At 40.8% G+C, this 13,609-nt stretch overlaps 1 long non-coding RNA gene across 1 annotated transcript; it reads left to right on the forward strand.

The window, feature by feature from the left end:
- Positions 1-209: 209 nt before the first annotated feature.
- LOC128155099 (uncharacterized) lies at positions 210-10,137 on the forward strand. Its single transcript, XR_008239529.1, has 3 exons — positions 210-626; positions 1,372-1,474; positions 9,710-10,137. It is a non-coding gene; the product is annotated as an uncharacterized LOC128155099 (long non-coding RNA).
- The last annotated feature ends 3,472 nt before the right edge of the window (positions 10,138-13,609 follow it).

The raw sequence follows: 13,609 nt of genomic DNA on the forward strand, positions 1-13,609 counted from the left end.
AGGCCGGGCCACCCCGCAAAGCCTGCTGGGAGCCGGCCGCCGGCCGGACGCGGAGCCTGCTGGGAATTTTAGTCTCCGGTGAAGAGCGCCGCCTCTGCGCGCAATGCCTGCTGGGAGTTGTAGTTCTGCGGCTTTCCCAGAGGGGGAGGATGGGCGGTCGGCGAAGCGGGCCGCGCCTCGCCTGGCCGTGTGGTGAGGGCCCTGTAGACACTTGTCACACAGCGGTGGAACCGAGGCTTTGTGTCCTTCTTGGCTTGGGGTACTGGTACAGACCGGCTCTGACCTGCCCTCACGCCGCTGCAGCATCTAGCCTGTGGTGAACTTGGCCCACAGCCAGGCGAGGCACAGGAGGGAGAAAGGTCTACGCAAATAGCTGGCTAAAGCACAAAACACAGGTGTAAAACTCATGTCTGACCAGAATATGGTTTTATACCCTGCTTTTATTGCGAGGAACTCATTTCAGAGCAGCATTCTGTCATTATGACTGCCTGTTTGCTGATTGTGGTGTACAGACTATGGTGAATTTTCAGTGGACTTTCCAGATTACTCCTGCAGGCCGCGACCAGGATTTCTGCAAGAAATGCCACACGTGAAAGCAGATGAAAGGGTGCAGCATGTGCGCTAAGGTAGCATAGTCCATCGGGGCACAGCACATGCAGGAACCTTGTCTCCACTTCTCAAGAAGGACCAAGACAATTGAAAAAAGCCAGGGAACAATCACAAACATTAAACCTGCCTCAGGAGAATACTAACTGTTTTAACATACTTGTCAACAAGCATTGCAAGACCTTCTTCAAATATTGCCTGTGCAGGGTATTGAACAGGAATCACAGCTCCCTGGGTATAATGAAAACAGTGAAGTCAGTGAAGTGATTTTACAATAAGGATTGTCAGTTTCATTACATACATTTACTTTTGTTCTTTACCAACTTGTTTTTAATGTGAGTTTTGAATGACCAGTCATGATGGGGGGAGTTTTCTTCTCAAGAGAAGTGGAAGTCTGTTGTCTATTTCTTTGCACGTCACAGGACATGAACCGAGTGTCTGGGTATTATAGTTAGTCCATAATACATTCTTGATGTGTATTTCTTGTTGGTGTGCTTGTATCATGAATGAACATATTTTGCATAAAGACAATATACTTCTGCTAACTTTTACCCAAAGGCAACATACATCTGTAAACTTTTTGCCTTTTTATTGTTTAGTCAGAGCAAGCAAAAAAAGGGATGAGAAAGACCGGTTGCAGCTGCACTTGCTGCTAAAATAACAGTCACCTCTTTTAAAAGTTGGTGGTTCTCTGCACTATTCAGGAAAGCTAAAGAGCTGATCACCTGCCCATTTTCTGACATCCCATTATATCTTTTTACATAGGTACTTTCATGGCTTCTGTATCCTGAACATCTCAGTGAAATCTATTTGAATATAAGAACATCCTGAGTAAATCATCAAATCCAGCATCCTCTCACTAACAGTAGTAAGTATTAGATGTTCATGTAAAGAATGTAAAAACTGGTGAATGTGGATGGATCAATCTCCAGGTACATCTTTCCCATTTTCAGTTTTCTGTGGCTTAGGGACTTGGTTCTGGAATATTGGCGCTAAAGCTTTCTGTTTAGGACCACTGGATGGACTTTTTTTTATTAATTTAACTGATTGCTTTTTGAATCCTTTTAGATTAGCTTACACAACACTTTGTAGCAATGAATTCTGTGTTATAACTGTTGTGTGAAAAAATAGCTCCTTTTGTATGTTTTAAATCGTCTGCTTAATAGCATTACTAGTTCAAGTATTATGAGAATTAGTGTTTAACAGTTCCCTATTGCTCCTTTCCTTGTCAGTTGCGAATTTAGAAATCTGTAGATTTCTTACCACACTGTTTTCTTCACTGTGCCTAAGACTTGCAGTATACTTACTTTCTCCTTATTCAGAAGTTGTGCCATACCTTTTCAAGTCTACTGTATTGTTTTTGAAACTGAAGGGGAAGAACCAGCACTGCATGCAGTAGTGAAGACACTTAGCAGCCTCGTGATGTTTTATATTTTTTTTCTCAGTTCTCTTCATAAGAGTACTTAATGCACTTTGCCTTTTTGAATGCTAATGAACACTGAGATAATATTTTAATCTGCAGCACAACATCTGTGGAGATTGTTTGTGGTTGGTGTTTAACTGAACTCAGCACCAGTTTTGCTGCCAGCACAAATGTGAGGCACATTGCCATGTGCCTTTCTGTTGTGGACTGGGAGAAGGGACATCCTTAATTTCATATTGTAACACCTGGCAAAGCAAGCTGGGTGAAGACTCTCGCTCTTTGATATCTGCCTTTCATCTTTTTCTGTGAATAAACTGAAGACATTGGTCGTCAGGAGTAGAAGACGACATTGATAGTCTCTGTTTGAAGAAAAAATAAAGTATTATAGTTGGAGCTTGCAAAAACACAACTTTTCTGATTTGCTACAAATGTTGTTATTTTTAAATTTGGCTTCAGTCCATATTGGATCAAAATCAAATTTCTAAATACATTTCTGATGAACTGCAAGTTCCCCAGATTCTGCTGTGGTGCAGTGAAATTGATGTTCTTGTTAGCACTGGTTTCCTTGAGCAGCTGCAAGCAACTCCCAGAGTTCTGAGTGCTGGAACAGACCTGCCAACTCATGATGGGCTGCAAGAGGCAGTTTCCAGGGTCCATACTCTACCCACACATCAAGGTGCACATACCCCCAAAGTCAAATCCACCCATTCCTCCCTATTTTCCCATCAGGGATGACATTTGAACTGAGACAGTTAGGGGTCAATAAGCCATCAGGATTTCATTGATTTGTCTGTTTGTTTTTTACAAATCTTTGTTTCCAAGTGAAAAAAATTATGACCCACTGTAATCATACACCAGAAAAAGAGAATAGTAAAGAGAGTATTTCAGATGCAGGCATAAGAGAATAACAGTATATGCAGAATAAAGAGAGAATGAAGCTGGAATTTAAAAGCAGTTAAGATGAAGGTGCACATCTTTTAAGCATTACTAGCTATGTCTGGATGCAGTAATGGGGCAAGGAGAGACGACTGGCATTTATTGTCAATTTTAAGGTATAGTAAAAAGCAGGTCTTTATGTGAGATTGAATGCAACATGACTGACAGTAATTTTGCCATCTCCATTCTGTCAGCTACTGATAAAGTGCATGAGCATATGTATAATTTCTGAATGATGTGAAGACACTTTCTGGTTCATAAGTAGTTCCTTTAAAAGAAAGATCTGATCGGTGTAGGTAGAGGGTAATGCAGTTTCAAAGCAATACAATATTCAGCATAACAGGTAGTAGTTGTAACATATATCATGTAGAGGAACTGTACTTTATTATAATTTGAGCCATCAATTACAGGAGAAGCAGTTAGAGAAATTGAACTAATTTGAACACTGCAATAGAGTTTGCACCTGGCTATTCCAGAAGTTAATATGGGCCATTCGGTGCACAAAAAGTCTTGCACATTCCAAATGCCTGGAGAGCAATATTGTTGTTAATATCAACTATATTAATGCACAGTAGAGAGATGTCCAAGTCAGTGATTAATTTACAATTAAAATGTAGGAAAAAAAAGAGGAATGTCAAGGAAAATCACATTTTGGCAGGGGAGGGAGGCAGTGGCACAAACTGAGACAAACTTTTCATTTAAAGCAGTATTTGTTTTCATGATTTCATAAAGCTCCACTTTTTACCCACTTACACAGCTGAAGTCTGAATTTCGTAAAAACTGTTTGTTCTGAGAATTAGTCAATAGAGCAGAAGTAACATTGAAACAATGTTCTCTGTTAGTGTCCCAGGCTTTTCTGAACAATTGTGGCTTCTCCAAATCCAAATCTGTCTTTCTGTAACACATCCCATACACACAAACATACCATGTTAAAAACAGAAGGTCATTAGGTGGGCTGTTGCAGAAACTGTCTTCCTGCTCTGCCACAGAGTGGTTCTGCCTCTGGTAAAAATGGCAAAATCCTCCAGTCGCTTCCATGCTTGTAAAACTGCCTATAAATCTTCCACCACTCAGCACCTGAGCCCATATCACACTCATATCAGAAAGAGAGAGTCTTGGGGTGCAGTGAATACCTTCTGTGGAAACAGGGGAGAGTGAAAAGGAGACTCTGGCAGTGATGGTGCTGTTCCAACTTTATCCCTCCTAGCACTGCCCTCTTTCCCCCTATGTTGTGGTGTTACATCCATTTACTAACAGCATTTGCATGTCCAGGACCTGTCTGATTCACTATAAAGGAATGTAGGTAGCAAACTTTGAAGAAGTTTTTTAAGTGAAAATGATCTGATTTTAAGCTTTAGAGCCAAGACTACAACTGCCTATGTTATGCTCGTGGAAGACTGGGAGTGCCCGGAAGAGGTGATGACCTCAGAAGCTGGGAGGACAACTCTGCTCTCAGACAGCTTCTTCTGCCTAGATAACACTAGCAGTTTTTTGCAGGAAATCCCTGCAGGGAGGTTGTACTGAATGTTAACATCAGTCTGCATTCAGCCCTAGCGCTGCTTTATTTTCTAGCCTGAAGAAATGAAGGTCGATTCCATACCGTGGGCATTCTGTGGGTGTCACTCTGTCTCCTCACAATCTTTTGAAACTGTTGAACCATTTCACTTAGATGAGGCAGAGGTGGATGGTTCTCAAAGTGACTTACAAATTTATGCAAAATTCTTACAAGTTTCCTGAAAATAAATGACAGAATAGGAGAGACCTTATTGTCACTGCTCCTGAAAAAGTAGTGCAAGCTGAGCTCAGCCTTTAATGGAAAGCATTTAAGGTCAAGGTTCTCTTCTAAGGGTTCTCCATTGTCCATTAAGCAGTAAATTCTGGCTTTTCCTGTGCCTAGGGCATTCACAATGTTGCTCTTTGTTGTGGATTCCCTGATGTCTAGAAAGGGGTGAATTCCTGCTGCCAAAATATTACCATTTAATTATCAAACCAATCAACTGTGAGACAAATGTCCCCAGGGAAGCAGTCTTCATTAGTTCCACTTTTCACAGAGCTACTTGGGGTTTTTTGGTTTCTCATTTTCTCCCACATTAGCAATAGGCAGTTTGTGCACGGCCCCAAATTAGGATCAAAATGTGGGGTTTGGGGATTGCCAATTAATGGCTGATATTAGATGTTCTGAGCTTTCCTTCAGGCTGATGATGCAGCATTATCTGACGCTTTTCTTGAGGAGGCTTTGGAGCCATAGTTTTTAAAATGTTCCCACTGTTAGAAATGTAAAATATGGGGAACCCCCCTCTGAATTGTGTCCTGATGTCACAGCTATCTCTGTCATGCCCTTAGACACCTCCTTTAAGTGGCTGTGGTACTTTCCAAGGGAAATTTAGGAGTTTGTATTTGAGAATTGATCCTCAGAGTAGAATTCTCTTCTCAGAAGAATCATGCATGATCTTTATTCTTCTCACAGAATGTAATTTCCAGATTCTTCAGTCTTTTATTTTAGCTCCAGTATATTCTAAGAATCTAGAGCCTGGATTGTTTCTGGTATTTGCTATTATGCAGCTGTTCAGTAAGTTCTTTTGTCCACTGACAACAATCCATCTCTCTCTAGCATTTGAACTATACAGGAGGAGGAGAAAAGGACAGGCCACTGTCTGCTTTTTGTAACAGTCAGCCCTTGACAGGTTTGTCTTGGTTAGGAGTCTGGGTTTCAAGTTCCAAAATTCCTGTGACAGTGGACAGAGTTAGAAAACTGGTAGCAGAACAAGGCTGAACCAGAAGCACATGCCAGACTAGTGAGGTCAGAATTCTTGGGTATGGTTGCAGCCCGTGTAAGTGTTCCCATTTGTTATGTTGTCAGTTTGACTGTAGTCCAAGTCACTCAGCTTTGTGCTAAATCCCAAGCCAGAAAGGTCTTGTTTGCCTGATTTCCTAAGGATACAAAGCTTATGAGATCTTGCTGTCTCTGTATTTGTGTCTCTCAGTCCCCTTGCAATTACTGTTGGGCCAATTTCAAATAAATTAGATACAGGGGTGGCAAGCTTAAGGATAGGAAGTTATGTTTTGTGAAAATGCACAGCTGTATGGAGAGAGATACCATATGAATGCCCCTGTAAGCATGTAGTAGGAGTAGAAAGGTTGTAGTAGGACTTCGATTGGATAGCTAGGAATCCCCTTGGAGAGCACTGTTACCAGTGTTCCTGCTTCTGAGGGAGACACAGGAGAATCCAACCACAAGACACAAAACTTAAGGAAAACAGATCTCCTTTATTGCTCACTGAAGACCTTGTTTCTTTTTGGTCTGGCTACTCTCATACATATTAACTAGTATCATAAATGTCTTACGTGTCTCATCAGATAAAGCCCTACTATGGCTTTCCATCAGCTGTGAACAATGAGAGGACAGAGTTGTAGTCATGCTTCCCTCTTGAGGCTACTAAATAGCCCCCTAAACAGGTGAAAGAAATGGCAAATCAAAATCATCTTCAAGCTATGGTCATGGGCAACTGCTGTTTGGTAAGCCAGTAAAACATGGCCAATCGAAACACTACAACTTTTTCTCTCAAAGGTCATACATACGTATTTTCATGGATGCAAGCTAACAAACAAAAAATAGGGAGATATGAAAGCAGTGTTTGAACAGCCAAAAATCAGTCTCATTTTTATTTGGCTGGAAATTAAAACTGCCATCACAACAGTTCACAAAATGATCTTCAAATTCCTTTTTCAGAATGTTTAGCTGGACTTGGATTGAAACACAGTAGATGGAGACATTTTCACAGACTGGCAGGCTGGGACTCTCCAGCCTGGAATTATCCAGCCAGTTTTAGTCAGAGAAACTGGCTTTCTGTCTCAAAGTGGGAGACAATGCTTTAAAATGCTGCTTTTTTTTTCCCCACCACAATTTTTAATTAGATCATGTTCGAAAGAAAAGAATGGAAGAAAGTGCTGCTGATTTTTCTATGTTCAGATTAAAAAAAAAAGCTGTTTAATGAGTTTCTTTTCTCTCTATCAGTTCACATAATAATTTATATGCATCAACAGGAAAACAGTGCAAATGCAAGTCCTGTAATGAAGGGTTTCCACCTGAGTAACTTCTGTTAGGGGGAAGAAATGGTGCTTTAGCGACTTTTACTTCCATGCTTCCCTCATCCTTCTTTTCTATTTTGCTTGCTTGCATGGAATGTGGTTGTTTTGGTTCATGTTGTTTTACAAAAATAAGGCTTTGAAATCTGCTGTTGACTACTAGTATTTTACAAAAGCAAACTGCAAGCACCATCACCAGCATAAAAGCTACTGAGATTTTCATGAATTAAAAGGTAAGTTGAAAGAGCAAAATCAGTCTCAAAGGTGCAACTGATGAGGTTTATTGTCAAGTTGAGAGGAATGTCAGATGGAAAAAAATACCATAAATTAACAGCATGTATTTCTTGTGCTGTCTACAAGAACCAGATTTGATCCACTGGGATTTAAGTGGACATTTTCTTGCAGCATTGAATAACCTTATCCACAGTAATTTACTACAGCTTCTTTCTCAGGACTATTTGGTACTGGCCACCATCAGGTAAAAGACAGTGAGTTAAACAAACAGATTGATCATCTCCAGTTCCAAAGTTCTTCTGTGAGGTTCTTGACAGTTCATTCAGTATTGAATTTACTGTGCCTGGGACCTTCAATTCTTAGATCCTGACAAAGAAAGTGAGAGCTACCATCTACCATCCACTCTTTCTCTGATCTTGAGGATAGCTTCGGGAACAAAGTGATGCTCATTTCCAACTGCCTGTCTCCTTCTTCTGGAATAATTGCCAGACAGATATAAAATTCTGCCTTGCACACAGTACCACCCAGTAAAACAAGTATGTTGCACAAGACAGTGGCCTGGTTAATTTTGTACCAGTTGTTCTACTGCTTTCCTAATTTGCAATAGTTTCAATTCCTCTCTTGTTCCTACTGGTGTGGCTTTTATTTTCTGTCTCCCTCTGTGTCATGAACTTAATGCTTATCTTTGGATAAAGGCTGAGGGCTGAGTTGAGAGAGAGAGAATTAGCAGCCCTTAAGCTTCAAGGTGCTTGTTCATTAGAGTTCATCAGTTTGGGAACTGCTTGCTGTTTTGGAAGACAGGAACAGAAAAAGAGAGTATAAATGCTGCTAGCTTGAATAAAAGGTTCTGTTATTGGGAAGAGAAAAAAAAAAAAACCCACAAAAAAACCAAAGAGGTAAGAGCTCTGGAGAGGCAGGAGTTGTCAAAAAGCCTTCCCCATCAAATAGACTTCAGAGAACCATAGCAGACGGATTTTCAGTACCAGTCAAATGTAAGAGTGTAGGAAGTTGACATGCTGTCCCTTGGAGAGCCGAGGTATTGACAAAAGACATGCAAACTTGAAAAATGTACATTTGTGGAAAAATCCATCCTGACAAGTGACTGCACTTAAGTCGCCAAATGGACTTCACCCATGGGATGAAACTCAATTATTGTTGCACATCCAATGAATCCATCCATGGAGAAAGCACATGGCCAATAAAAAGGAACCGTTCAGTAATCAGATCTTTCAAAAACTATTTAGCTCTTTGCCACTGAGTACCTGCTATAAGTGACATGTACTTTACTGCAAACCTGCTTGGCTCCTTGACTAGCTGGTTAGAAGTGCTGAGCCATTCTGAGCTGTGCTGGAGCACAAATACATCCTGCACAAACCATTCAAAAGAATTTCTCAAATACTTCTGAGGAGACGTCTGACATCACAGCTTTTTCAATTGCAGTTTGTATTTAGTACTATGAAGGATGCTTTTGTGTTTGGAGATATTTTTATGAGACTGGCAGTAGGAGCTATTTAATGCTAAAAGGATTGTGTTAAATGGTTTAGCCCAGAGAGTCCCAGTCAAGGCTCCATTAAGTAAGAATCTTGCAAGCTGTAAGTCATTAAGACAGTCTTCCATTTTGAGTGAGGAAGTGTCTAGTGTGCAGCTGCTGCTCAGAGTTTATCTTTCCATACCAATATTTACTAGATGCCATCTCTCTTCTTTTGAGATTACATTATCCTTTGCACAATCTGTGTACTTTTTATTTGCCATCTTCTTGATTTCAGCACGGCCACAGTCATGATCATGAATAAATCCTTCTTAGTGAAAGATCTATTTTGGGTCATTTTCATTTTCTGCTTCATAAATGAAAGCCAGCCCCATGAATGTCATCTAAGCCATTTGTTTTAGGATGCACCTGCACACATATTTGTTTCATAACAAAAACATCTTTGTGAAACTGAAACACTGCAACTGTTGTTTGCGAAAAACAGGCAACAGTGGCTGGCAACAGATACTTTTAAGAACATGGATATTAAGTGCAAGTGTTTCATAAGGCCACTTAGTTGCTAAGGCCAAATTTGAAACCTTTGCTTTTTTTACCAGCCGTCTAGTTCTCCGCTCTGTCTCTCCATTTTCATAGATGTGTCATGATGCGTTTTAGAAGACGTTCTCTAGAATGAATTGAGTATCCAGTTTTTCATGACAATTCAGAATGCAGTTTCCCTCAGATGTGTGAAATGCCAGTTCCAGCACTGTGTACACACACACACACACACACACATGTGGACATGCACACAGACATCTGCCCTTCCACCCATCAATAAAAGGAAAAATGTCCTGGGGACTAAGCTGTACTTCTTTTTTTTTTCATTTCTTTTTTACTCCCATTGTTTCAACCAAGCTTTTTTCATTATCTGTCTGCCTTTCTCTTTTTCTTTACAGGCTGGCAATTTGGTCTTGGAACATTCTCTGGGCTGCCAAGCAATAAGCTTCTCCTTATTCAGATTTTCAGGGAAAAATGTAGCACATCCATTTACACTGTCACCCTGACATAAGTTTGAGCCCACTCTCAAGATGAGAGTTATCAGGCACTATCAAATCAAGCAACAGCGATGAAGGATCAAGCATCAGCCATCAAGTCTGCACCATCCCAGCCTCAGAGCTGAAAGCTGGAGTAAACTGTTTAGCACAGTTTTATTCATATGTTGTGAGTGGATATGAACAGGGTACTGAATTTAACTCTTGTTTCAGCAGTAGTTGTCCAGAACTTGACTGTTCTGAAGCATTATGTGAGTACTTTGATCTCAATGCATAGCCGGCAATGCAAATGGAAATGCAGAGGGGCACATGGCCTAGCAAGCTTAAGTCAACTCTCAGGCCTACTCTTCACTTCTTGATATAATCAGAGCCAAAGACTGTTTAACATTTCTAGTGATTACATTAGCACTTTTATCTCAACGAAGTAAAAATTCCACATTCTTTGAAGAATCTCCTTGGGGAACTAAAAAAACCTGCCTTCAAATGCAGTAACACATTTTCATAAAAACACTCCATATTTGCAAATCTTCATCACACTCCAAGTCTATCTAGAAAAGTTGTTTCTCTGACATTCTTTTCAGCATTTGTCTTCACAGATACAGTGACTCAGCACAACAAGAACATAGTATGCAAGTCTACCATTAAGCAAATATTTTTCATTGTTTGCAGAATCCCTAGAATTCAGCAGAGGAATAGACTGGTATTTGAGCCAAGAAACATCTGAATGTCATGTAAAGTTCAGTTAATTATTTTCTAAATAGTCACCAGCACTACTCTAGCTTAGAGTAGGGTTCAACTGGTATTGTTGTGATCACACTGGAGCCTTTCAGAGGAAGGGAATGTTTGCTTTCACTTCGGTCTGCTTAGTTTCACATTGTGACAAAGCCATTTTAGTAAAGGATGCATTCTCAAAGAGTTAGAAAAACCATGGCTGTGGTCTTTTAAAAATTGCACCATTGTGCTTCCAGGGAATCGGCTTAGTCCGATTAGTACTCTGCACATATTCCATGTGCCCTTCAGCCAGAAGCACACAGACCAGCTGTGGCCACAGCAAAATTCAAGCGAACTGCATCTTCATTGTAATCTCCTGTATCTATGTTTATGGCAGCATAAAATAAAGAGGAAGTGCTTTTGAGTGTTTAGGTTCAATGCCACAAGGCTTGAGCTTTCTGGCTCAACTCTGGGCTCCCTGACCTGTTCTAGCAGTGCTGAGGGGATGGGCAGCTGATTATAAAAGAGTTGCTCTAGCAGCAATGAGTCAACGCTAGTGAGCAACCTCTGAACACACCTCAGCAGGTCTGCTCTAACGCCAGAGGTTCCAAAGGTAGCAAAGAATCATCTGATTTGTAGTTCATACTCCAAATCTTGACATCTGCAAGATAAGCCAGAAGGTCTGACTTTGTTCTATTGCCAAAACTCTGAAAAGCAACCTAAGGAGCATGGGAGCACACCCTAGCCCAGGTTTACAAAGGTATTTAAGCATACAAAGATGCAGACAGACACCTAATAGGATTTATAAAAGTGCCTAAGGGAGTTTGGGACCTAATTCCCATTGGCTGTCAATGGGAATTAGATGTGTAATCTACTTAGGCAATTTGAAAATCCCACTGGCTGCATCTTTTCATGGCTAAGTACCATTACAAGCCTTAGCCTTAATGAATAGAATTATTATTATACTTGGTTTCATTTCCTAAAACTCTGATCTTGGTATGAAGGCTCAGGCAAAAACTGCTTGACTCCAAGCACAGATAGGTGCCGTGGATATGAAGTGTCAGGAAGGAATAACTCAGTGGCTGCAACAGTCTTCATATCACCGTTGTGTCTGCAACTAGCCCAGAGAACTCCCAGGGGTTTTGTGTGTTGGTCAGCTTGACTTTAATGTGTGTCATGTAAAAAATGCAAGTGACTTGGTGAAGGAAAATTCTGCTCACTCACAGCAAAGTAATAAAGAAAACAAAATCATAAGTGCCCAGAGGCTGTGACTAGCCAGTTGAAAGGGTTTCATTTTTCCTGCAAAGAACAGCATTGGAATCTTCTCACCACTCCATGGACTTAATTAAGTCCCATCTGGAGCTGGAGAGAATTCACAGCTTTGGGCATTACAAGGACTCTTTGGTTACCCTCTTTTGCTCAGGCAACCCAGACACAGGCTGCAGTGCAGAGTTTAACTAAACAACACTCTATTCCTTTCCCTTTTTCTTGTCAGGCTTGGACTCAAACAATAACCAAATTTTCCCTATCAATACTTTTCAAAAGCTGTGAAAAGCTTGATTTCTCTAGATTTCTACATGATGTAGTTTTCACTAAACCCAACTTGAACATCTCGTAATTGTTTATCCACTTAACTTTACATGCCTAGAATTGTGTTGTGAGAGTCAGCTCGGCATACAAAAGGGTCTGAATGAATAAATTGGGGTAGGAAATAGCTGGGATGGGTTTCTACATTGTCTGAAGCTGCAAGAAGGTACTAATTATTTACAGGGTTTCCATAAAGATTTATGAACAAAACAAGGTGGTTGAAATGCTTCTTGAGCTTGGTGGAATTTGAAAATACCATTTGTGTTCAGTAAGAATATTTTGATGCTGAAAATGGTAACAATCAAAAACTTTTTAAAAAGGGTGAGAACCTTGCTTGGAGTCAGTGGAGTCCTTGACCAGGTAGCATGCTGTGTACATGTAGCTAGTGTCTATTACATACAGTGACATAAATTGGGTGAAAATCTGGCCAAAGTCTTTAAGCACATGTTTATGAACTTTTTATCGTGTTTCACTGAGTATGTAGAGTGGGTAGAGAGGAAACCTGAGGACTGCTAGAAGAGATAGTAAGTTCTTGTATCAGAAAGTGAGTCAGCACTTCTGAGTGTTTGACAATAATTTTGCAAATGCTGCTTTTTACTATGTCACTGTTTGCATTTCATATAGAGAGTGGTTATTACAAGCTAGTATATGACTGTATGCCAGCCTGGCACTTAAAATGTAGATGGCTGTTTTGCAGTGTATCACACCAGACAACATGTCCCATAGCAGGATCTCTTGATCTCCTGGCCAGAACTCTTACCATTTCAGCATCTGCACATGCACAGAGCTGAACACAGCCAATCTGCTGTACAGGATGGTCTCGCTTGAGGTTCAGTATAGTTTTTTGATTCAGAAAAAAAAGGGTACACACTGAATGTGGCTGTAATGCCCACTGACAGACCTCAAGGCAAAGAAAGAGCTGAATGTCCTGTGAAAATGGGCAAGTGCCTAGGTGCAATCAGCACCGAGGACTGTGGTTGTATGAACAGTCACCAGGAACCCACATAAGGCTTGGCTATAGCCAACTGAATTCAGTTTTACTGCAGACTGCAACTGCCTGCTGAAATCTTGTCACAGCTAGAATTTCTTCCCAGCACACCCATTGCTGAGCAACAATGTGTGTCCTTTTCCAGAGAATGGGATCAGCCCAGTCTGGCTCTTGAGAAACACACCAGCTGCACTTGAGAGGATGACGGGATGAATGTTAAAGTAGCTCTGCAGACCCAGCAGAATGCTAGGTTTCCATAGCTCAGGGCAATTAGGCAGTGTAATCCCTCATGTGAAAGAGACACCCTTGCCAGAGGCAATGGCATTTAGGTGCAAGGGGGATACACCATTACAGCAAGGAGAGGGGATATGTATGCACAGAAGAGAAGCCAATTGATCTGTAGGAATAGGGACAGCCAGCTGCTTGCTTTTTTTTTTTTTTTCTTGTAAGTCTATTTGATGCTAATGAACTGGAGGGGTATTAGGACTAACTGCTTCCTGGCACGAAGTACACAGACA

The sequence above is a fragment of the Harpia harpyja genome, chromosome 20 (genome assembly GCF_026419915.1).
Source record: "Harpia harpyja isolate bHarHar1 chromosome 20, bHarHar1 primary haplotype, whole genome shotgun sequence".
In the NCBI taxonomy this organism is placed as follows: Eukaryota; Metazoa; Chordata; class Aves; order Accipitriformes; family Accipitridae; genus Harpia; species Harpia harpyja.